The sequence below is a fragment of the Halichoeres trimaculatus genome, unplaced genomic scaffold (genome assembly GCF_033239565.1).
Source record: "Halichoeres trimaculatus isolate MK-OKI-2021-1 unplaced genomic scaffold, fHalTri1.1 fHalTri1_scaffold_16, whole genome shotgun sequence".
NCBI lineage: Eukaryota > Metazoa > Chordata > Actinopteri > Labriformes > Labridae > Halichoeres > Halichoeres trimaculatus.
This window is the reverse complement of record NW_027437194.1, coordinates 6,693,501-6,719,547: the sequence shown is the minus strand read 5'-3', so window position 1 is coordinate 6,719,547 and position 26,047 is coordinate 6,693,501. Positions and strand designations below refer to the sequence as shown.

Here is a 26,047-nt window from a genome sequence, read left to right as displayed (position 1 = left end):
CTGCCTTGGCAATCTGTGCCGTTCTGTGTGAAGAAACAAACAAAAAAAAAAAAAAAAAAAAAAGGATGACGTGCATAGACAAGGAATTAGCTGGGCAGACGTGGGCAATACACCTTTCAATTCTTCAGTGAGAACAGGAGGTTTGCAGTGGCACCTAAATTGAACTTCAGACTAACTTCTTCCACCTTTAGATGTCACAAAAACATATTTGATTTTCTTGCGATTTTCGAGCTGAAATTCAGCCCAATCCAAATAATAGACCCACGAGTAGAAAACTAGCTCAAAACCAGCCGACAATCACACAAAGCATGTCCAGCTTAAAACAACTGTCGACTTGATATTTGTTTTGTAAGCAGAAAGGTATGTTAATGGAGGAACATTTTTACACAACACAGTTCTTTATCCAACAAACAGTGCACCCCATAGCACTTCCTGTTCTGAGAAGTACTTTATGTCAATGCCATTTGCTAAGTGGCTCCAAAGGGGGAAAATTGTCATGGTTTTACTTGACTGACTTGCAGCCCTCACTCTCAGCTAACGTCATGCTGAATGCAGCAGAGCCCCCAACCTCAGGACAGCTTCACCTGTTTTCACAAAGACACCGCAGCTTCCCTCGAGACCATTAAAACATTTGATTGAAGTGCAAAGCGAAGTGACCTTTGGAGATGCACTCAAGATGGAGCAAAAGACAGTTTTTATTTTCATTTTTTCTGTTTCTGCAGGCTCCCCAGACAAACATGGAAGTCCACTTTAGTGGTGCAAACATATGACCTGATGCATTTGTGATTTCAAATCTCTACCATGGCTTTCCTGACCACTGCTCTTTTCTTCAATAAGTCTAAAAAACATTTCATTTGTCTTTAACATTATGCACCAATTAACTACACAGTCAAATCAAAGTCAAACAGTAGTTAAATCGTTCATATAACATTTAATGGGTGAAGTCAAAAAGCAATAAACATACTTTTTATAGACAACTAAAACTACTGGCCCGTGATACCAAAATATACATTCACCGGCCACTTTAATAGGTACAGCTTGCGAGTACCAAGTTGTACCCCCTTTTGCCTTCAGAACTGCCTTAATCCTTTGTTGCGTAAATTCAACAAGGGACTGGAAATATTCCTCAGAGAGTTTGGTCCATATTGACATGATAGCATCACACAGTTGCTGCAGATTTGTCGGCTGAACATCCATGATGAGAATCTCCCGTTCCACCACATCCCAAAGGTGCTCTATTGGATTGAGATCTGGGGACTGTGGAGGACATTTGAGTACAGGGAACTCATTGTCATGTTGAAGAAAGCAGTCTGAGATGATTCCAGCTTTATGACATGGAGCGTTATCCTGCTGGAAGTAGCCATCAGAAGATGGGTACACTGTGCTCATAAAGGGATGGACATGGTCAGCAACAATACTCGGGTAGGCTGTGGACTTTTAACCATGCTCAGTTGGTACTAAGGGGCCCAAAGTGAGCCAAGAAAATCTCCCCCACACCATTACACCAGCAGCAGCAGCCTGAACCGTTGATACAAGGCAGGATGGATCCATGCTTTCATGTTGTTGATGCCAAATTCTGACCCCACCATCTGAATGTGGAGCAGAAATCCAGACTCATCAGACCAGGCAACGTTTTTCCAATCTTCTATTGTCCAGTTTTGGTGTTGCTGTGTGAATTGTAGCTTCAGTTTCCTGTTCTTAGCTGACAGGAGGGTCACCCGGTGTGGTCTTCAGCTGCTGTAGCCCATCTGCCTCAAGGTTGGACGTGTTGTGTGTTCAGAGATGCTCTTCTGCAGACCTCGGTTGTAACCAGTGGTTATTTGAGTTACTGTTGCCTTTCTATCAGCTCCAACCAGTCTGTCCATTCTCCTCTGACCTCTGGCATCAACAAGGCATTTTGTCCCACAGAACTGCTGCTCACTGGATATTTTCTCTTTTTGGGACCATTCTCTGTAAACTCTAGAGATGGTTGTGGGTTAAAATCCCAGTAGATCAGCAGTTTCTGAAATACTCTGACCAGCCTGTCTGGCACCAACAGCCATGCCACGTTCAGAGTCAGGTTTGAACTGCAGCAGATTTCTATCTGTAATGTAGATAGGTTTGACATCACATAGTCTAAATTCTTTACCTGTATTTAGGGGCAGGGTGTGTGTGTGTGTTTATTCATTGCAGGTGTAGTGACCATGTTGTTGCGAATTATTCTGGGGTATTTAGCTCTCATGATTAACCTGTGGATTCAACAAAATGAGCAAGCAAATGAGCACGACAGGAAAACCTTTCCTTCCAGACTGTCGTGCACTCTCGGCCTAATATAATAAGCTCGAATGATTCATGTCGGCCCACTGTGAGATAATGATTTGAAATGTCACCACAGCTGTCTTTAACGTGCTCTTTTTGGTTTGCTTCCTGTACTTAGCTTACACCATATTAGTGGAACCTGCATGAAAGTGCTAAATTAAAACTGTAGTTTGCTTCCTCTCAAGTTAACTTTATCTCCCTAACCTCCTGTAATGGTAAGGCATATTAACCCTTTAACTTTCTACTCAAGCATTCTGTAGAGCATTTTTAAGCAACTTTATCTTCTTGAAAATATGTTAAACTGTGTAAAACCTGACTGGGTTGTCTCTACAGCTTGAAACATTTTTTTTCTGAATTTTGTGGATTCTAATCTCAGTGTTTCAACAACAACAAAAAATTCAAAATATTTAATTATTTATTTATTTATTTATTTTTTATTCATTTTGTGTCTTAATGCATTTATTTATATATTATTTATTTATGTATTTATTTATTTATTTATTTATTTATTTATTATCCATTTATTCAGTTCTTTCTTTCTTTCTTTCTTTCTTTCTTTCTTTCTTTCTTTCTTTCTTTCTTTCTCTATGTATCTATTTTTTTAAATCTATTTATGTATTTTCCTTGGATGGAACATTGAAGGGTTCAGACTGTATAGACTTCATATCTCTTGCATTCAAAATATGAAAGTCAAAAAGTTAAAGGGAGAGGCAGTTAAAAGGTTAAAGTAAGTAAAGGTGCAAATTCTGTGAACTTAAAAACACCAAGAATAAACTTTGGCCCTATCATTCTACAATTTTGTCATAGTACACAATGAAAGTAAATAATTCATTGCGTTACTCGGCAACTCCTGTCAACCTGACCTTTCTGAGGTGAAGTGCTAATGGTTATCAGGATGACTATCACAGATACTGTTCACAGAAGCTCTGTTGTCAGTTCACAGAACAATAACCTTTAGTGGACCCCAGATTGAGGTCCTCTACATAAAGCTGAAATATTCTTGATTCTTGCGGTCCCAGAAAATAATTTGTCTTATCTCTCCTGTTTTATCAAAAGTTTAAAAAATCCATCACCTTATCCTGTCACCAGTGAGAGCCTGTTCTTTGTGGCAAAGCCTTGAAAAACAGACTGTGCACAAACTACTCAAGAAAAAAGAATAATTAGTCATGACAAGGTTTTCTCAGTTTTAATTGTCACCTTACTATGGTGCTGTTTATGTTGCAGAAACATGTTGTGCAAATACAACCATTGTTTTTTCAAGGTTTCAAACAATAATAATTTTATTTATACAGCTCTTTTCTTAACACTTCAATACAGTTGACAGACAATGAAAAGATCATGTAAAGAAACACAATTGCATTTTGTTTTGTGGAAATAAGGGATGTCAACATAGTAATCTTTTATGCATGCAAGATTTTTTTTGCTGCTGATTTTGTTTGATTTTTTTTTTTTTTTTTTTTGTGGAACAAGAAAAATGAAGTTTAACATGGAATGTTGGTCTGCAGCCTTTTAAAATTTTGCATAAGGTGATTTGTAAATAATATTTTGTAAGAGAAAGGGGAGGCATAACAAGAACCTTTCTTCTTTTTGCTCCTTTTCCATTCATATCTATAATTTCTATTTTATATTAAATGTTTTGTCTTTTGACAGCATGAAATAAATGAAGTCAAATCAATAATGAAACATAAATGAAAAAAAAGAAAGAAACAATGTACGTTCAGAGGCAATCATACAGCATTTCTAAGAAGGTGAGTTTCAGTGGGTGTTTTGAACGTGGAGAGGTTGAGACTGTTACAGATGTGGAGTGGGTGTGGGTGAGCAGGTGGGCAGCTGATTTAGGTAATTTAGGTTTACGGTAACACATAAATAATTTTATCTTTTAATTGTTAGCATAACACACAGCATCAACAACATCACAATTTCTCAGGTAAAAATGTAATCAGGGACCAATTCAGTCGGAAACCACTGAAATCACCTGTGGGCTTTGGGGACTCACTTCATTGAAAACCTGGCAACATCAGTGGGCACGTTAGCTGATATTTGATACAGAAATTGAATGAAGAAGTCATTTCAACTATCCACTTGGCTCCAAGAGGTCCTTCATAATATTTTGAAGGATTGGGCACAAACAAACAAGAAATTCCAATTCCAATATTTGTACAAATATTGATTCTAGATTCACCAAAGCTGTGTGGGACTCAACAGATTGATTTCCACAAATACACATTGGTATTTTCCCAAAATTTCTGAACAAATTTTCTTCCTGTCATCTCACAATATTTCCTTGCATAGCATCCTCAGAGTGAAGGCAGTATATCGGCTCTGTAACTTCAGAGGTGTACTGTAACGGCTGGTATTTTGTCAGACGCCCTGTGTGTCTTTATTTACAAGATCACAAACGTGCCCAGTGCAGAGGACAATGATTTAGGGTTATAATGTTCACAATGAATAAATATGGTATTCACTAATAACCGCAGCAGTCAAGTTTTGTTTTTGTTTTTTTTTTCTTTCTTTTTTTTTATGAATTGGATATCAAAACTGTATGGATTATATATCAGTTTTTGGTTGTGAAACACAGATCTGTAGAAAAAGTCTGTCCTTGATATTCTTTGTGTAATGGGCCTTGTTCATGAAGGAAGTAAGGTGCAGCTTGATTTGCTTACTCCTCATTGGTTGTGACATGTCACATGACAAGTCCGTAGCACAGTTCAGCCATTTCCATTTGACATATGGCTCAGGAGAACATCTTGACACAATCCGCTGCATCCGGCTGTGTCCGGAAGAGCGCAAGAAAGCTTTGTTTGTAAGTTTAATATAGTTTTTTTGACATAGTCCTATGGAACGCATATGGAAATATATTTTGATGTTTAGTTTTTGATAGAAGAGATTTAAAGGATTTCGCTTTCAAACTTTTTTGTAATGTGTACAGCTTTGCTCTACGTTTACCTACGTACGGAACTAATATTCAATGCTCTTTATTGCATTATGAATACTTTTTTATTGTATTCTTCTTTCAGTGTCACAGATAGTGTGTGGATTGAACTTTTAAGGAAAGCTGTACGACAAAGACAAACAAGTAAACAGCCTCAACTTTACTTTAACGTCTGAGTCTTTATTGCAACCTTTTAAGACCCATCACATGTGTTTATCTACCTGTTAAGTAGTTGACATTCGAAAGTGAAAGTTGCAGATGGTGTGATGGCTAGTTCATGAAAGTGAGACTAGTTTTTGGATTCCAGTTTGCTGTTAAGGCAAAGGTGACAAGACTCAGAGAAATGTATCAATCCCTTTATGATCAGTAGAGAGTTTTATAGACAACAGTATGTGTTGACAAATAGTCGTGGCTTGGTTGTAGAGATGGTCACTTCTTCTTGCTAAATGTTAAAGCGCTCTAAGTGCTCAGACAAGAGAAAGTGCTTTAAACGTAGACCATTTACATTTACTCCAGTAACACTTTCTGTACTCCACTCCCTTCAATGAGGTTAGCTCTGAATCATTTGCACTGTAAAAACCTCACAGATTACCTCTGCCAAGCAAAGGTTTATACTCAGCAGGATGTGATTACTGCCATCCGTAATGTAGGGTGAGCTGCTGATGTGAAATTAAAGATCAGTGATGCAAATGGAAGTGTTAAAGGACAGATGTCAGTATTAAAAACAAAAACAATGATGAGTGTCAGTTTTATTCGAGCACTTTATGGTTGCATAGTGAAGAGCATCAAACACTCAGCTCAGCTAAGTTGGCAGAGCAGGCACTGAGCTGGTCATGAGACTGACGCCAGACTCACACCAGGTCAGTGTTGATTCTGTCTCTGTTGTGTTTTGACAGCAAGCTCTTGAGCCCTTCCTCATTCTCCTCTTTTAATTGGGTTGTTAAACCTTGAGCCAGTTGACTTCTGGCCTGGCTTCGCTCTTTATGTCGGTTTGTTGGTATTTGTAATGCAGTGAAACATGATCTGGTTTTGTCACTGTGTGTTTTATGTTGAAAATCGACCAGATGTTTTTTGTTTTATTTCAGAGCCTGACTTCCTGCCCTGCTTTGTGCAAAGTGATGCGTTGTTGCCGGCGTGCTGGATCTGACACAGCCTGAAAGCAATGGAGCGCAGCCATTGTGAGTCGACACATCAACATGAATAAAAACCTTTTAGATCTGGTGCCATGACTGACCGCCAAAAGAAAAAGTAGGATTTGACTGTGATTCCTAAACCCAACTTTCTCACTTTGCTCCCTATGTTTCTTTTAATGTTCCATGAAACAAAGGCAAAATAAGACTACAATTTTTTTGTTAAAACCACATCAAAAAAAAAAAAAAAAATCAAAGAAACCATGGAACCAACAGATGAAATTTATGATACTGTTATTGTCGTGTTGCAGTCACGCCACCTGCTTGATGGCATCACTGCCCAGATACAACCACAGTGACCTCAGACCTGCATTGATTGGCTGAGTCATTATGAGGCTCCACCTCTAGGGGGCAGCTGGATTCATTCTGGCTTCATGTGATTTGCACTCAACAGAGTCTGTTTGCATGTTGCTGTGTGAGGATCTGATCAAATTCACTTTTATCCTCTCTTGCAGCAACTGTCTGATCAGCTTTTATCACTTATTAGATGTCTGGCTCTTCAGTTAAAGCTAGAAAGAAGTGTGAAAGGAAATATAAAGAATTTCTTTGATCATTCATGGGACCCAGATGCAAGACCGGATTGAAAAGAAATGCTGCGTGTTTACTACAAGTCAGACAGAAATATTATTTCTCAATGAATTAAAGCATTTCAAGAGGTTAAAGAAAAAAAAAAATGAAAAAAACATGGTATTTTTGAAACTTTATGATACCTTCTGTGTGCTTTTCATTTTTTTGGATTAACTTTGGAATACACTGCAAAAAAAAAAAAGAAATTAAGAAATCTTATTAAATGTTTATGTCTAAATTTAAGTAAAATTTGTTTTATTTTACCAAATATGAGCCACATTAAACGAGTCAGTCCAGAAAAATGCCCCCCTCCCCCAAGTAATTTAGACACGGAAATGAGGTTTGAATCGCTTGCAAGCAGAAAAAATGGGAATGCACCAAAAGGAAGAAAATCGGCTGACACCCATATTAATATTCCTGCTATGGCCAATAACCGACATTTACCGATATCGACATTTGTTCAAATAAAAAAATATACATATATCCACACAGATGATGTGTTAAGGTAGTTCAGAAAGAGTGGCATGATCGTGAGAAAAGATGACGGAGATCATGAAAAAAAGGATCAAAGAGCGCCTGAGGTGAAATGATATTGACACCAATCCTGCATCGCTAAGAAAAAAAATAAAAAAAAATAATTAATTAATTAATAAAAAATAATAATCAAAAAATCTGCCAATGGAACAAGAAGAATATGCTTGAAACTAGATGATGTGTTAATACAAGTATCTTTTCTCCTGTTGCAGATCTTTTTTTACTTGTAACATGCAGTTCAGACCTTATTTTTGTCTTTAAACAACTTGAAATAAGATTTTTTTTTTCTGGACTGACAGGTAAAATGTGACTCAAAGTCTATAAAAACATTTTCATCTGAAAAGTCAAAAACACTTGCTAAGATTTCAGTTCAGTGTAGAAATTGTTTTTTTTATATAGCATGGAGAAAAGAGCTTTTCCTGCTGCTTTTAAGAGAAATCCTTCTTACACTGGAAAAGAAAAAAAGAAATCTTACCGAGTGTTTTTATCTTATTTCAAGTTTTTTGAAGACCAAGATGAGCTCTGAATTGCTTGTAACATGAATGTATAGTTAATATATATGCTAAAGGAAAAAGGGCATAGTAACTTATTTTAGGATACTATTCTGATTTAAGTTAATTTTTTTTTCTTGTTCAATTGGCAGATATTTTTTTTACTTGTTACAAGAAATTCAGACCTAATTTTTGCCTTCAAATAACTTGAAACAAAACTTTTTTTTCTGGATTGACTAGTGGAATGTTGCTCATACCAGGTATAAAGACAGTCTTTACATAAAATAAGACAAAAACACTTGACAAGATTACAGTTTTCAGCAAAATGTCAGGAAAAAGAGAATAGTTGAATTCAGCTGCACAGAGGATGGACAGTTTTTGCTGATGACACTGATAATTTTGGCTGGATTGATAGTGTGATCTCAGCACCTTGTTAAATCACCGTCTGTGTGGGAGGAAGCCTGGGTCACTCTGTTTATAACCAGATGAAAGACAGCTTGCATATCCTAAGCTCATTATCCTCAATATCTCCTTCTTTGTAAGAGACGCTGGATGACTAGCCAGCGAAATGGCAGGTAATTGTCAAGCTGCAAAATCCCTAAAGGCATACTTCTACTCAAAGCTGTGCCCACAACATTTCAACTGTCACCCAAACCTGGAACGTCTCTTCTCGTTAAGCTCAGTGTGATTCATTCATGTTTCCCCTACAGCGATGCCTCTCTTTGATTCTGACTCAGGGAGAGACGACCGAGAGGGAGACGGCAGGAATGACAGTGCTGCCTCTGTCTTGTGAGGTTTAACCATTAATGATCTCACGTGCTGCGGGGGTGAGTAAATCCGTTGACCAGACACCCTGCAGTATAAAACTCCCAGCCTGCTGTGCTTCAGCGGCTGTGTGTGGAGGCACACTTCTGACTGCTGTCACCGTGGTGTGAAAGGAGCAGGAGTGCCAGGATGAACAGGCATTGATTTTTCACCCCTTGACATTGGCTGAAAGGAGAACCATGCCCTGATGAAACCGTGTTAGGTCTTACTGTGTGGCATATGAATAGGGTATGAGCTGAGTGATTCTATAATTAGGGGTACATTTTAAGTCCATGGGATATACTTATCAATTTTACTAAATACTAATTTTTAAGAAATGACCAGTTTTACAGTGGGTCATTTGAGTGACATATCACTTTCATTCAATACAGAAAGTGACCAGGTTTCACAATTAATTTAGCTAAAATTGCAAATCGTGTTGAAATTTGCAGTTTTTATGCTGTGCGATTTCTCAAATGTCAAGTTTGCTCTTGAAATTTACCGATTTGGGCCGATAACAATTTTTACTTTTTTTTTTGTTTATAACTGACAGCATATACCTTTAATTTTCCAATCTTATTTTATTGAAAATCATTGAACAATACCTGTGAAACTATAAAATCTGTTGAACTTAAACAACTAATAAAGTGTCCTGAGTTTTAGGTCCCAAAGCAAAAAGTAACAATGGCTGGCTGTTAGACCTTCCTGGATGTAGATAAGATCAGTTTCATTTGTAAGGATGGGCCAATCACCGATCCCCCAAAATTAAGGAAATCTGCACTGATCAGTGCACATCTAGGGATGGGTACCCAATCAAGTACCAACTGAATTCTGTCAAAAGTACCAGGTACCTATTCATGTAAAATCAAAAGGTACCATGTTTAGGTACCTAAATCCATCCTTGTGACTGTGAGGGAATGGAAGAGTAGGAGATTTTCCATGCTGGACATGAACACAGCATTGTAAGGTTACATACTGAAGAACAAATACGTTGAACTGAAAAAAAAAAAAAATTTTATCATTAAACAAATCAATATTTTTTTTACCACATAAACACAAAAAGTACGGAAAATTAGCACAGTTAAGTACCGGTACTGATTGCCAGGTACTGGGGATTGGTACCATATCGTTTCAAATGTGAAAGGTACCCATCCTTATGCACGTCTAGTATTATTTGTTTGAAATAATCATTAGAACATGACCAAGGTGTTTTAAAAACTGTTTTATCAATTTGTATGGCTTAAATAATTCGCTTTGTGTGTGTCCAAGAAATATGAGTCAACTGTGTTACCTACTCAAATAAAAACCTATAAATCAGAAATGGTTTGCTCCTAAGTCACATGACTTAAATCAAATAAAATCACACCCTTTTTTGTTGTGAACCATGGAAAAAGTCTAGCATATTTTAACTCTTCCTCATCAATATTTTATCAGAATGATTGTCTGTACATGGGGCGCATTAATTGTTCGTCAACTGTGTTACCGACACAGTTCTGCTGTTCTTACTTGGAAAAAAAGATTTAAAAAAAAACTGTGAAGAAAATAGAGCCATGTGGCCAAACAACGGAGGAAATGTCAACCGTGTTACCATGTGTTGTCAACTGTGTCACTGAGATTTTTGTGCCATAATTCTTTTAAATTTTGTCAAAACTGTGACAGAAATGACGAGGGACATTTCTAGGGAGTGTAGTCTTGCATAGAAATGTTGAATAACTCTAAATTCATTCAATATATAACTTTTGTCCATAACACGGCTGACAAAATTATGCTCCACATTTTATTTCAATACCTAAATATTCAAGAATTCATTAGAGCTCAAGCTTGCCAACTAATGAATTTAGTACATTCCAGGTATATCCTTTACAATCAAACAGAATATGAAGAAAAAAAAAGGACTTTTTTTTTACTTGTTAGTATACCTGAAATGTACCCCTATTATAGAATCAACAGCTAGTATGATGTACATTGAAGTGATACTTTCAACTCTCCACCTGGTAATTTATTCCCACTTTAAGGCAACCTTATCCACTACACTGAGTCATGCTTTGACCTCATTTCGACTCTTACTGTTAACCAGGAATCAGATGATCAGTGGGAAACACATCACAGCAACTGATTCTCTCCTTTTTCCTTTTTTATAAAAATACAAGAAGAAAAATCAAGGATTTGTTCAGAGATATTGTTTTTCATACATGCAACATGCTCGCACCACTAAAGACAAAACTGCTGTAATCTCTGTAGTTAATCTGGATAAACATATTCCATTTAAAAGCCTTTGTTGGATACTTAACATTGAATTCATCTATTTTTGTCTCCTAAGAGGATGAAACCAGCAAAGCAGATCAGGCACATGGCAATTTCATAGAATACATCAGTTTATTCATAGACCTGCTATAGAGGTTATTGTTTTGTGTTTCTGCTAGCAAGCAAATAGATGTAGAAACACATGCACACCGTTTTCAGGGTGATACGTCTGAGAGGCTGTAACACATACACCACAGCTGGAACTCAGCCCGTGGCTGCAACTTTATAGCAGAGCTGATTGACCATTAGTCGCTCAAGGATTTCTCAGCAGTTTGAGGCAGAAACTGCAGTGTACTTTTGACAAATTTAGACACTTGGTTGTTCGTTTTTCTCTACTTGTTTGGAGGAAAGTGCCTTTAGAGCAGGGGTTATCAAACTTTTTTAGACCATGGACACGTTTCAGAGGAGACATTTTTTCAAGGGACCTTCTCTCATCTTAACACTGATTAGCATGATTAAATGTTGGCTACATTTCTACTTTCCAAGTAATTCACTTTGTTAACTTAAATAATTTTTCTTCTTCTGTGTGTCTTTTTTTTTTTTGAGATTTTTTTGTTCTTTTAAATATCATTGCACACTATGAAGTAATAGACATGTAACTGTCATATCAGAAACTGGCACAAAACTAAACTGGGCAGAAAAAAAAAAGATTTTATTGTTGCAAGTGATCTCAGTTTATTGATATCCTTTTTCAATTAAGCATGACTTAACTCACATTTTTTAAATTATTCCATGGAATTAAAGCTGTGGTTTGAAGACACTGATACTTTGAGAATCTCTACTTTAGAGACATTTCAAAAAACAAAAATGTCAGCATGCCTATCTAGTAAGTGAGAAAAACAAATCAAGAAGAGAGAAGGGAATCTAGAAGAGTTAGATCGGACAACATTTAGAAAAACATAACAATACAAGAAAACAAAAGAATTGGTAAATTTTGGTTTTCTAATTTGAATTACAGACTATGCAGTTTAGAATATGTAGATTTTAATGTTAGTTTTGTGTTTGTATCTTTGTTGCGTGTTGTGCTTTCCATGGTCCATTGGATACAAAACAGGCAAGTAGAATTTGCTTTGTCTGACTCCTGATTGGTTGATTATGTGGCAGATTATAACCGTGACATGTTGAGGCAGAGTTGAGCACACGGGGACAACAAGGCTAAGCAAGAATGGTGTACTGTTAGCAAACATATGGGAAAAACATGATGTTAAAGCATCTGTATGAGTATTCTGTAAGCACGAAAAATAATTACTTGAGCTTGATTATTGTTTGCTCAAAATGCTTTGTTCTTTGCTTGATGTTATTATTATTATTATTATTATTATTATTATTATTATTATTATTATTATTCATAATAATAATAATGATAATAATAATAAAATTAATAATAATATCATAATTTTTTTCATGTATTTATCAATTTATTTATCTATTTATTCTATAACTCCATACAAAAGGATGATTTGAGCTATTTTCTGCTGTAACCTATGATGCCTTGGCTCTTTTTCATTTTTCTAATTTTTTTGGGGGGCTGCTGTATTGTGCAGAACACTTTAGCTTTTTTAAGAGGAGCTATTTGTGTATAAGGCTCTCTTTGAGTTTCAAAATAATACTCCTTATTGGTGTTTTGTAATATACTTATTTTTATTTTTATTTTATTTTGTATATTGCCAAGTTTGAAGGTTACTGCTTGACCAGAACAAAGTGATAAAGAGACGGTAACAGAAAGATTAAGTACAGAGAGATGCCTTGGACTTAATGAACTTTTGGCATTCAAACACATTAAAGTGATTGTGAGATACTTTGTGTTCACGCTTAAATGGTACTTACAGTCCACGATCTCTGGATTATTCATCATACTCGACCTTCCAATTGAAACCAGAAGGGTAAAATATAAGTATGATTATAACCAATGCCAGTCTTTTAAGACTTTGAATTTTTTTTTTTTTTTTTGAGGTGCCTTCTTTTGCCCTTTTCAATGCCCCATCACGACACTTTCAGAAGAAAATGGGGTTTGAAAAAGGCCTGATCATGTACACGTGCGCAGAAATTAGGATTTGACTTTGACAAAAAACACTTCAGGATAAATTTTTCACTCCAATTATTGTAAATTAAGTCATGAATATTCACAATATTATGCTCTAATAACTGACCGGCTTAGCTTTCCAAGCTTCAGTTCGGTTAAACTGTCCTAACAATTATGATGATTATCTGATTATAACTGCTGGACATGAGCACACCCTGTCATTTCTGACCCCTGGTGCTCTGAGCAGGTTGGGGTGAAGACACTAATACTGATTGTATTCAAATAGATGCCCTTGGATGTGGGCTACCCAGAAAGCAAGTGGCCTGCCTTCTAATGAAATGTTTTAGCTGAGCTGCTTGGTGTTTTTAGACATCATTGTGCTCTGAGCAGTGATGCTGATAGATTCCAGCAGCTGATGTGTTGTCATATCTTTCTTGACTGATCCTTGTTTGTAAGCAACATGTACCCAGGAATGGTGTGAATCTTCTCCAAACTGCTTTGGTGAACTATATTTTTGGGTTTTTTGGTTTGTACTGTGGAGGGCAGGAAATTTCATCATCACATACAGTTCCTTGAAAGTCTTATCAGGCAATAAGTGCTGCCTTGCTCAGCATCGATAAGGAGATTACATGTCCTTCCTTTCTCCCAGGACACTCTTGTGTTGGGGATGAACACACAAAGAAAGATTTTTATAATTTTGATATTTTCTAGATAATAATCATTGGTTCTGCATATTATACAATCAGAATAACAGCCTGTAGCTGTTTGAATAACTCTGTATCAGATACATTTTTTGGGCTTTGCCTCCAAGTCTGATTCTAAATGCTTTGTAGTTTATCGAGTGTAGTGTCAGACAACTCTGAAACTCTTCAGCACAATCCTATGAAAACATTGTTATCAGAATTATTAGGTTATCCTCTGTGCTAAATGCACTTCTGTATTATCTTGTTAATTTTAGACTTCTAGTACTAAACTTCTTCATATTGAAGGAACTTGATCTTGACAACAAAAATGCCCTTGACAATATCATAAATGGGATTTTGTTCTTCTTCAGATGTGCAAATTTCCTTGAGAGATCCAGCTACAATTAAGGAAAAGTTAAAGTCGGTGAGCAGAGCAGCTGTGTGAACCAAAACGACATATGTGTCTAACACTTCTTCAGAGGGAAAGATTGTGAACCCAGCTGAGACACTTTAATTAATAACTTCCCTGCTGCACTGCCATGTATTTCTGCTCCTCTTTTACAGTACCTTTAAATCATGCAGATACTAGAGGCTGCATCTAAAAACTTATCTTTTTAATAAAAAAAAATATATGTGTGCTATTAATATTAAAGACAATACAAGAAAGGGAGTGGGCTGGGTTGGTTAGCATGGTTAGCAGGCATTGTGCAGCATCGAAACTCTTGTTCCCATCAAGAACATTGTCATGACCTTCTTTTTGTGTTCTTATCTCCACAGTTGAGTTGTTTTTATCAAAAACTTTCATAACCTTTTCCTGCCAAGATGTGCACTGCTGAACCTTGTAATTTCTTATGACAAGTTTGAAAAGAGAAAAGAGGCATTTGACCACTTAGAGCAAACACATTTCTTCTCATACCTTTGGCAGAAAAAAATAGCAGCATGAAGACTTCTCACATGTTTTGGTTTTTTTGTGTGTTTTTTTCTTCTTTGACGAGAGGAAAAAGTTTGCTTTTGTAAGTATGAACTATCACTGTCGGCATAGTTGTTTCATCTTTGATAAGGTTAAGATCTGAATTTAACCTGTTGTGTATTTTAGGAGGCCTTCACTTCAAGGAGTTGGGCTTCAGCACGGTTCCCTTCATGCACAAGCACAAGCGTGCGTGAATGGTCCATGACACATGATCACCGCAACCGCTTATATTGACGATAAATTTAAACAATACCAGGGGTGTTAGAGGGCTGTGTCAGACCAAAGCAACTTAACTTAAGTCAAAAAGTCTCTAAAGTTGTAGCAGTGCTGTCTGTGTCTCATTGTGCTGACTTTGATGAGATGGTGCCTCGTGTAAACAGACGCTTCACGATGAAGTAGGTGAGCCATGTGTGTGTGTGTGTGATACCTGCTAAAGTCATATTGGAGTAGTGTGACTCTCTAGCTGGGTAACAGCACCTCAGGAGGACAATTGGGCACAATTTGGATCATAGAATGTAAAAAAAATGGACGTCATCTTGCTTGGCTCGAAGTGAGTTCACCATAAAAACTGCTCTCCCTGGTGGCTGGCTGCAGTGAAGGTAAAAAAATTCTTCTCCCCACTCATTCCAGATGGGCCGTGGTCAAACTTTCTAGAAAATAATATACCTTGTTGAAATGTTTCTTGCATCTGATTGTTGTGGTGATTTGAAGACATTGTTGGGCTGCCTTGTATTCAGGTCTTCTTTTTTAAGATTCATTTTCATTAGTTATTAGAGGTTAAAAAAAGACATTTTGTGTCACGTTTATTGATGATTGACAGCTGCCATTCTTGGGTGTTTTTATTGGGGGTTGTAAAATATGTCTGTGGGTAGAGCCAAAAGAGATAAGACTTTTTTTTTTTTTTTTTTTTGGTCATCCAGCTTGACTCAGAATCTCTCATAGCCTCTACTGCACTGACTCTGGCTGCACAATGGCTGCAAATGGTGGCAGAACTGTATAACAATAAATGGGGAAGCCACATTGTTCACTCTATATACAGTTTATGGTTTAGATGGGCAATGAGACTATACCATTGTAGTCTCCTATTTAAAGCATTTTAATTACACATTTGAAATAAAGAGAGACACCACTGAGTTTTTGAATCACCCATTTTACTTCAAAAAACCTGCAAGAAAGCTGATTTGACTGGTCAAAAGTAATAGACACTTTGCATCAAATGGAAATCAAATGAAACACCAAAATCTGCCCTTAGCTCTGCCACTTGCCAGGCATCTAGAGAGCTTACCAATCAGAGGGAAGTGGGGTTTTAAGGTAGGAGGCTGTCAAAATGAAGCAGACAAAATGTGAAATAATGTTTTTCTGAGATAAAGTAGTTTTTTTTTTTTTTTTTTTTTTTTTTTTTTAAAGATGTTATGAGGAGGATCTTTTGTAATGGCACTCCCTCCCCACCTTCTAGCCCAGAGTCTCGGCACATTGTCGTAAATTACTTTTAGTGAGGCGTGTGTTTGTTTTGGAATTAAATGGAGATTGGATCAAAACAAACCTTTCCTTTTTAAGACAACTTTTTATTGGATACAACACGCCAAGGTAAGGTATTTATCAGTACAGTTGCATAGCTCTACGGTTTGAAACATGACATAAAGCAAAGGTTGTAGTAGCCGGCTTCATGTAGCGCTATCGGCAGCCCAGTGCTCCCACCTATCTGTAGGCTAACGTGACAACAAGTAAACACTGTCAGTTTGCAAGTAGTTTAGTAGCAAAATTAGCAAATTTAGTAACAAAATTATTCACAGAAATCATTCTCAGCAGAGAAATAAACAGATCTCTGTATTTTATCTCTTCTTACAACTAAACTTTGTCTGCCGTTGTGGTGTTGTCATAGAGATCTAGAGGTGCCGTAAATCAATCCAGTGCTTGTCGACCCGAACTGGAAGCTAAGAAGTAGCAATTTAAAGTAACCTGTAACCAGCAATATTAGTGCAGATAATCTCATTTTAAAGTGTGGACTACGATCTAGAAAGAAGACTTTTTCAAGATCATATATAAACTCCTCACTGTCTCTTCAAGCTGTAATTACTTCAAGCTACTGCAGGGTTACCACATACCCTCTCTTTAACTACAGTGCTGTAAAGAAGAGAGGTCCTTAGGTTTGCATGTACTGTTTTACTCTGTGAATACGGACTCATAAAACTAATTTTTTCAATGCAAAATAATTTAATTTTAAACACATGTAAAGCACAGTCTCTATTGAAATTCACTGATTTATCACAATAAAACTTAACCACAGTGCAGCCCTCATTAAGCCCTATAAAGGAAATCTTTCAGAGAAGTGATGACCTTCGACCTGACCAGTGAACCCTTTCAGAACGTTATTAAAGCAATAAAGAAAAGAAATAGTCAAATAGCCTTAATTGCAAAGACAGCAGGAGCCTTAAGTTATTGGTACGACCAACCTTTCATATACAGTAAGTAAAGAAGATGAATTTCCTTTGAACTGTGTGGGAAACTCTATTTGCAGGCTGCTGAGTTCATGGCTTGTTTGTTTTACCAAATGATTGATAGTATCATAAACTCTGAATCAGAAATGTTGGTCACATTTTTAGAATCTCAGGTAGCCTGACGGCTGTTATCAATCATGGATGTAGTTTACTGTTGCATATTAATGTGCTGAAGGTTCATCACTGGATTCCCCACAGTGATTGATGCCACAGATTGTCCTCGTATCCCCCTCACTTCAGCTCTGCAGGATATGAGATGAATAGGAGATTTTCTCCCAGGCTCAGTGTGACACAGAGTTGTATGAATGGCCAGTTTTCCCCAATGTGCCTTAATGACAGGCAGTGATAAGCCTGTTTACACATTTGTGCTAAATGTTTTTTTCCTCCTGCCTTCCTGGCTGCGGTGTGTCTGTTTTGTTGTTGTTTTGCGTCTGAGTCATTAGCTAGTTCAGTATTATATTGGGGAAACATTTAAGATAACGTATTATTTTGCTTTTGGCCGTTTCACACAGAATTTGTTGCAACTGGATATCAGCATCTGTTAAATTGTTTGACATGTTTCATATTTTCCGCCCTTTTGTGCTGATTGAGGTTGCAACCAACACAAACATTGTGGCTTGTTGTTGGGAGACTAACTAGACTAAAGGCGTTGATTCCATGGATGCTTTGAGGCCCAACCACCAATGTGTGCCAATCATGCAAATGCAGCAGTCATTACTTTTTTAGTGTCGCTGTAAACTTTATTTATTAATCTTTCTTTTCAAAGCTCCACGATGGCAATTCATGATTTACGGCATTAAAGAGGCTGTGAGGAGTTTGAAAGTGATCTTGAAAAGTCTCCCTTCTAGATATATGCCTGATCAAAATCCACACTTTCAAATGAGATTTTCAGTGCCAATATTACTAGTTATATGTTATATCAAATTGCTACTTGTTAGCTTCCAATTGGGGTCGTCTAAATGGCATGTCTAGGTCTCTATGACAACACCACGCCAGCTGAAAAAGATTAGGAGTGAGAACAGATATAACACAAAGATCTGTTTTTCTCCGCTAAAAACAATTTCTGTGATTAATTTTGTAGTGATGGTTGACACGGGAGCCTAACTGTCAGACAGAAGAGCAAAAGAAAGATAAACAGGGGAGTGACACAGCCCGAGCTAAAGGCTAAAACAGGGGCTAAACTGTTTGTGCTAATGTTGATTCTAACCCACAGTCAGCAGTTATTCTGCAGTGGTCTGTTCAGACTTGAGAGTCTATCAATAAAATGAAGAGTGAGATTACGTTCGCTGTGCTTGGTAGATGACTGGCAGGACATAGCTAACCAGGATTTACTAATGATACACATTACAGACATGTCTTAGAGCACCAGGCTGCCAGCTGCGCTAAATGTAGACAGCTGCTCAACTACTTGATGTCACGTTTCAAACCGTATTGCAACATACTGGATCAATAAATACCTTATTTTTCATACATTGTATCCAGTAAAAAGTAAAAAGTCTTGAACAGAGAAAACTTGTTTCGATCCGATATCCATTTAATTCCAAAACAAACACACACCTCGTTAAAAGTAATTTACGGCAGTGTATGAAGACTTCACAAGGTCGGGAGGTAGTGCAATTAAAACAGATCCTCCTCATTGCATCTTTAACTTTAAGAAACACAGACAGCTCCTAATGAAGGCTTTAAGAGCAGCGCATTGTTCAGCAATGTAGTCTCTGGGAAGTCCGATTTTTTCTTATAGCCTTCATTTATTAAATAGCACCAGAAAAAGGGAAAAAAAAAACTTGTTGACTGTGTGTGTGTGTGTGTGTGTGTGTGTGTGTGTGTGTGTGTGTGTGTGTGTGTGTGCATTTATGCTGGTTTGCTGCTGTATTGTCTGCGTGCCAGCCTAGGCGCTTGCGATGCTTAAACACCCATCTTAGCGGCTTTATCAAAGTGACAGTCATGAACATTTTGAGCACCCACCAGCACATACATAAACCAGCACCTATGAACTTGACCCCATCCTTATCAAGGCCTATGGGATATTGAACAGGTGTAACAAGACTTCCCCTGTTCACTGTCTCTACACCCTTCACACAGAGCGGTCACCACACAAGCCAGGCCTATGACAACTGGCATCTACTTCATGAGCACTCTGCCACCCGGAAACATCTTTCTTCCAGGAAATGCTTCCTGGACACTACAAAAGTCCTGGAGACCACTCCAGCTGCGACCAGGACCACTGAATGGCAGAGGCGATGGACCATCCTTGGTTCAATCATCACCCCATTGAATGCCTCGCTACTGACCACGACCAACCTTGGTCTGTCTGGAAAATCCTGGACCTCCTGCCCGATGGAGAGGGGCAGTGCAAGTCAGCCATGAAGAAGCAGAAGCTGGCAACATCCAACTTATGTTTATGTAGAGAGTCCCAAGATGATGACCTTGCTTGCCAGCACCAGCCTCTGGAAGGATGTGATATGAAGATGGCCAAACAGTCTGACATGATGAAGAAGAAGTGATGTGCTGTAAATAAAAAGACTGGATGATACCTCAAAGTCAAGTCAGAGGTAATTGTAGCTTTATCTAAGATTAAAGACAGAAGACTGCTCGCAATCAGTTAGTGGTTACTCCCCAAAAAGGCTGAACCAAAAATTGTCCGGCAAAAGTATTCTTGGCAAGTTTCTTGAACAAATTAACGCTCTGCTTTGGATCCACCATCAAACCTACTAGACGGTGTTCAGGTGTTTTTCACAACGCTTTTTTTTTTCTTTTTTTTGGTTTGCTGAATAAACGCGTCTTTCACTACTTCTACAGTTGATAAACACACGTTGTAATTTTCGGACTTGTCCATGTGCCAGTTGTTCAAAGAACTTAATCCAGATCAAAATTATCCGGATTTGGAAATCCCATTTCTTGCTACCCAGGGTAAGGTAATCCGTCTCAGTTTTATGCCGTTTTTTTTTTTCAAAGCAACATTGGATTGGATCACCCTGATCCAGATACAAAGTTTTTAAGATGACCAAATCTGGATTACCAGTGCTCTAAATGGGACAGCATATCATAATGTGGGCTACCAGCTCTGTGAAGAACAACAGTTAGAAGAGCCAACATGGGGTCATTGTAGATTTTTATTATTATTATTATTATTATTATTATTATTATTATTATTATTATTATTATTATTATTATTATCATCATCATCATCTTCATCATCATTATTATTATTATTATTATTATTATTATTATTATTATTATTATTATTATTATGGGAAAAAAATAAAAATAAAATAAACATCTACTTCCATTTTAGTTTCTTTTATGACCCCTCATCTGAGCCACAACAAATGAATAACAAATATACATAAAAAAACAAACAAAAACAAAAAAAAAAACAAAGCAGATATTTTGAAAATGTCTAAAATGTAAATGAATAAATACATTTAATAAATAGGCTGTTCAGTAGTTAGCAAAATAATAAAAATAATTTTTAAAAAAGTTCAGGGTTCTTCTTCATCTTTGAAGGAATATCTGTTCTTCTGCTCTTTCAGTTTCTCTTAGTTTTTACTTTACTGTACTGAAAGGCTTCATTGGTAGCGTAAGTTAACTCTATCTACTTTACCATCGTCATGGCTAAACCAGTCAAGTGCAAAATACAAACAAAGGTATCAACGTTAAATTTTACAAGTGTTGTATTATTTAACAATTTTTTTAAAGTTTAACCACATTTACTTTCTGAAACCCACCTTGAAATCCTGCCTCCTGTTGGGATCAGGTTGATCCAGTTTTCTTTTTCCAAGTCCTACTGAAAAGTATTGAACAACACAAACTGAAGGTTATCCTAAAACTAGGATTGGATTATGTGATGTAATCCTATTTTGAAATCCTTCTTTTCCTTTTGAACAACCCATTTTCAGAATTTGATCCAATCCGGTAACCAAAATCCGATTGGATTACCTTTGAACAACTGGCCCCAAATAATCATCTGTTGCTCGGTGGCTGGCTCCGATGCCAATAATTAAAGGGCACACAGCTGGTTTATGCTGTTGTTGTGCTATGTTGTTTTTGGTTTTTCCTTTTTTTTTGTATTTGATAAAAAATGATAAAATGGTAATTTTCTTATTACATGCAGATTGAAATCTAGTTTACATGGTTATCTTGGCCAGTAGTATGCTTGAAATTGATCTTATATCCTCTATCTTGCAGGGTCACAGTTCTGGGAGAACAGGATAATGATCATATTTGAACATTTATTCTTGTTTATTCATTTTGCTGTGGATATATGAGCTGATAACATAGTGGGGAATAGGAACTACTATTTATGAGTGTTGGCAGTGTGTTAAAAAAATAAAGATAAGTAAAAATCAATGTAGGGCTAAATAAAATAGTATAAACGGATGCTTTTCATGTTGAGAGTGAGTCAGACTCTGTGTTGTGAGCAGCTGTTGCTGACGGGTGAGCCACACTGGATCATTAAAATCTCAGTTGGGAGCTTTGCAAGTGAAACAACAAGCGAAGAGTGATGGGTAAACTAAATGTGGCCAAATGATGGTGGAAGGAGCAGCATTCGCATAAAATCTTTTTTTGAGTGCTCTGTTTCCTTGAGCGATACCTTGGCAAGACAAAAAAATAAATGCAAGTCAATGTGCAAATTAGAATTTATTTAGTCAATTTCCCGTCAGTGTGGATTAGAGCTTGTGAAAAAATGGCAGTATGTATCTTTGATACTGATCTTTAGCTCTAATTTACTGTTGATGGCTGCATGAAAGCTTTTGATGTAACACTTCAGCTGCAGTAAGTTTCTCTTCCTCTACCCGTTCCTTCACGAGCAGCCCAAAGCTTCCTAGTTAGGCAAATGATCTGGTTCACCAGGGCAGTTTTCTTTGGATTTGGTGTGCTACCTTTCCCTCTTAGACAGCTCTTTAGGCAGCCTATCAGCACAATGCCTCATTACCATGGCGTCCCTTCACCCCTCATAGACAGCGGGGTTAAAACTGAGAGGCTGATGCTCGTCTTCAGCAGTTGAATCTGATGTTTTAAACATCCATTACCATTAAGTAGAAGTAGTCTTTCTTCAAGTGCATTGTGGGAAAAGCATACAAGCGTTAAGTAATTACTGGTCACTGTCCCTCATACCTTCATTCTTCACTCTGGTGCAAATGATTGGAATGCAGATGGAGTTTTTTCTCAACTGATCTTTTATACTGAAAATAACCAGCACATGTGCACGCTAAGGTTTCAGCATTACCATGGTGATCTCCCATCATCTTCTTAGAACTCAGTGAGAGATTGCACAAGAGAATAGAAAAAAGAAAAAAAGAAACAATAAAACCTAAATGAAATAATCACTAATCAAGTGTCCCTACAGCATCATAATGTCCCAGAACCCAAATATAACAGCTGGTACTTCAGATGACTTAACTAGACCATAATTTCCCAGATGAATACCAGTGTATCATTTTATCTTCTTCAATCAATAACTTATTGAATAAGTACAAAGCTTAATGACTTTTCATAACTGGAGATGGGCTCACTTCAAAACTCTTAATGTCACTTCTTCAGCCCCAGACTCTCTATAGGCAATCAAAGTCAAAATTAAGTTCCTGGCATGGGCGGTGTTTTTCCTGAATCTTTATTTCAGATTTAAATTCTCTGCTTCCTTCTCAACAATCTGCTCCCAACGTCTTACCCACATCCTCCAAGTTAAAGGTCCCATATTCTGCTCCTTTTCTGCAGTTTAATATGGATCATTGATGTCTTCATGAAATGGTAGTAACATGTTTTGGTCCAAAAAGCCAATAAATCAAGCACAGCAGCATTGTTTCCAGGCTCTCATAGCCCCTCTGTTCAGAACGCTCTGATTTAGTGGGCGTGGCCTTCATATGTAAATTAGCCACCGCTGATACCGCCCCGCTCTTCCACATCACAGAGAGCGGCGCCACGAGCTCACGAGTGCACAATGTTTAGAAAACAGCAAAGCTCGTTTACCGTAGCATTACAGGCTAAAACAACAGGCTAACCGCAGGTAAAGTTAGCATCCTGAAGCTAACACAGAGACAGGGGGGACACTGAGGAAAAGCTCTTACATCTGCTTACAAATACTCACATTTCCAGGGTCCCAGGTTTGTTGGTGGATGGTTGGTAATGCGCCTGGATTCAGGACCAGTCTATTGGCTAGCCCTCTGTTGGACTGTCCAAAGTTGGAAAAGCAGTCAGCCGTGAAGTGACTAGCACACACATGCACATTTTTACTGAGTGTAGCTGGAACATTTCCTTGATAAATGAAATTTAGCCTCTTAGTCTTGTCTTCTTCTGAGATGGGAAGCTTGTGCATGGAACTATGTGGCTGTTTACAGCCAAAAACAGAGCAGTGATGGCTCTTCAACTTTGGCATTTTCCTCCCTGCTGCTGGAGAAATTTCAGGGGGTTCGGGAGTATCTGCTCCGGTAGACCAATCAGGTCAGACTTGCTCCTGATTGGTCAAAAAGGGAATCGCTGACGTCGGCAAATCCCTAGAATCCAAACAGCTCGTTTTAGGTCAGGATTTTACATTAACATGCACTACTAAGTACAGGTTTTGTCATTAAATATCACATTTTGTGGGCTGGGAGGAAAGCCAAACACCTACACATTTCACGAAAAGACTTAATTAAGTGATTTTTGTATAATATGGGACCTTTAAGAGTGATTTTTGCTGGTCGGAGCTGCTCAGAAGGCCTCGTATTCAGAGATCAGACAAAATAAAGATGTTTAATATTTGCGACTAAAAATCCTGTAGCGTGTGGGGCGCTCTGAGAGGAGTCGAGCAGGTACAGCGTGTAATGTCACGTGTACCAGAGCAAAGCCAATCAAGATGCGAGCTGACACAGCTGACTGACCAAAGAGGAAGTAAAAATCTATTTGTAATAATTAAAACGACTTTACTCACCTCCAACTCATATTGTTATTTATACAGCCCATGTCCCTGCCGTCTCCACAACCTTTTTCATAAGCCCTGTGCTTTTGTGTTTTTTTTTTGGTTTTTTTTTAATTCTTGAGTCCGAAAGCAAACCTCTTTGCTTTTTCCTGAACATCCGTCATGTTTGTTTCCATGAAACTCACGTTTTACCACGCAAGATTTGGAATATTGAGCGTGAAGCAGCTGAAGCTCTGCTGAAGAATCTGTTACTGTGTGGTGTCCTCGGAGTGCAGACAAGTGTGTGGTCTCTAAATGTGTGAAATTTTGAAGAATCCTGCAATGTGTACCAGCCTTTAGTGTCCACTCCTGTGAGGTAGCAGGGGATGGGTTACAGGTTAGGATGTTTTAGCATCTCCACTATTTGAGCCTCTGCCCTCCCATTGGTTGCTATCACAGTCATCCGTCACAGGAGAACGATTGTGAGTGCACTTCTGCAAGTGGGTATGACTCGACAAATCCAATTTTGGCCAGAAAAGCTCCCAAAGTTTTGAGTTTCAAGTAAAAACCAATCTCAAGATAGGTTTTTCAGTCTGGCATTATGAGTGAGATGCTGCTGGTTTATACATTTATTTCACCAGGTAGAATCTGTAATAGGATAACGCAAGGTCAAGGCAAGGCAGGTTTTTTTATACAGCACATTTCATCAACGAGGCGAATCTGATTCCTCATACAGTTCATGGATGTAACCGTTACAAAGGTCAACAACACACATTGAAGAGAGAATGTAAAATCAATCTGGTATTTTCTAGGAGTTTGTTCCAGATATTTAGGTGATGTTTGGTCGTGATCCTGGGCACAGAAAGCAGACCTGTCCCAGACAACTCGAGCACACTGGATGAGATGATCACTGGTGTATTCTGAGTTTTCAGAGCTTTAGAAACTGGCAGCAGTATTTTAAAAACTATTGTCTGACACTCAGGGAGCCAGTGCAACTACTTCAGACTCCACTTTCTTGGTCTTAGTGAGGACTTAAGCATTATCAATCTTGACCAGCTTCAGCTGTTCAATTTTTTTTATCAGAGAAACCTGTAAAGTCAGTGTTCTAGTAGATTAAGTCGACTGAAAACAAACCCACGGACCAGTTTTCCCAGGTCCTGCTAACGCAACGCAAGTCTTTCAATCCTTGAAGGATTCAGTGGGATTCAACAGGCTCAGTTTTGTCTTTGTCCAGCTTAAAAAAGGAGTCACATCCACTCATTGATTTAATACATTTACTTTTAGTTTTAATGAGTCCATGGTTGCCTGTTAGTATGTCGTCTGCATGATTGTAGCATCTATTTGTTGTTTTCTAGGCTATGAGGGAGCAAATAGATGATAAACAGAAGAGGCCCCAGAAGGGAGCCTTGGTGAGCTCCACTTTTTTAATGAAGTCTGTTGGCGAAAAAGAAAGGACAAACATGGTAATAGGTTAGACTGGAGAAATTATTCAATCAATTTTTATCTATATAACGCCAAATCATAACAAATGTGATCTCAAGACACTTTCCAGATAAAATTAACAGGTCTTGACTTGTTCGTGTTAATACAGTTTTATTAGCAGAAACTCAACATCAAGACAAGATAAGGATTCTTATCATATCTTAACCCACCATGAGTACAGCATTTCACAGCAATTAGCATGTTACAATAAAAAGGGAAAAAAAAAAACCCTTCCCTTTAATGGGCAGAAACCACGGACAAAACCAGACTCATGTTAGACAAACATCTAAGGACACTTTGTTGGACTAGAGACTAAGACTAAATGTGTGATACAGAATCGATGATGATGTATTCTACATGCTTAAAATAACAGTCAAACCAGGCCAGGGTCATT

General features: G+C 37.7%; 1 long non-coding RNA gene across 2 annotated transcripts in view; it reads left to right on the top strand.

Moving 5' to 3' along the window:
* Window positions 1-8,824, top strand: part of LOC141805891 (uncharacterized) — a 147,450-nt gene extending 138,626 nt beyond the window's left edge. The window contains exons 2-3 of one of the 2 annotated variants that reach the window (XR_012599741.1): window positions 6,316-6,408; window positions 8,750-8,824. This is a non-coding gene — a long non-coding RNA (uncharacterized LOC141805891). Of the gene's footprint in view, window positions 1-6,315; window positions 6,409-6,875; window positions 6,982-8,749 lie in introns of those variants that run through there. The other variant, XR_012599740.1, reaches the window with a different exon arrangement.
* Window positions 8,825-26,047: the final 17,223 nt, after the last annotated feature.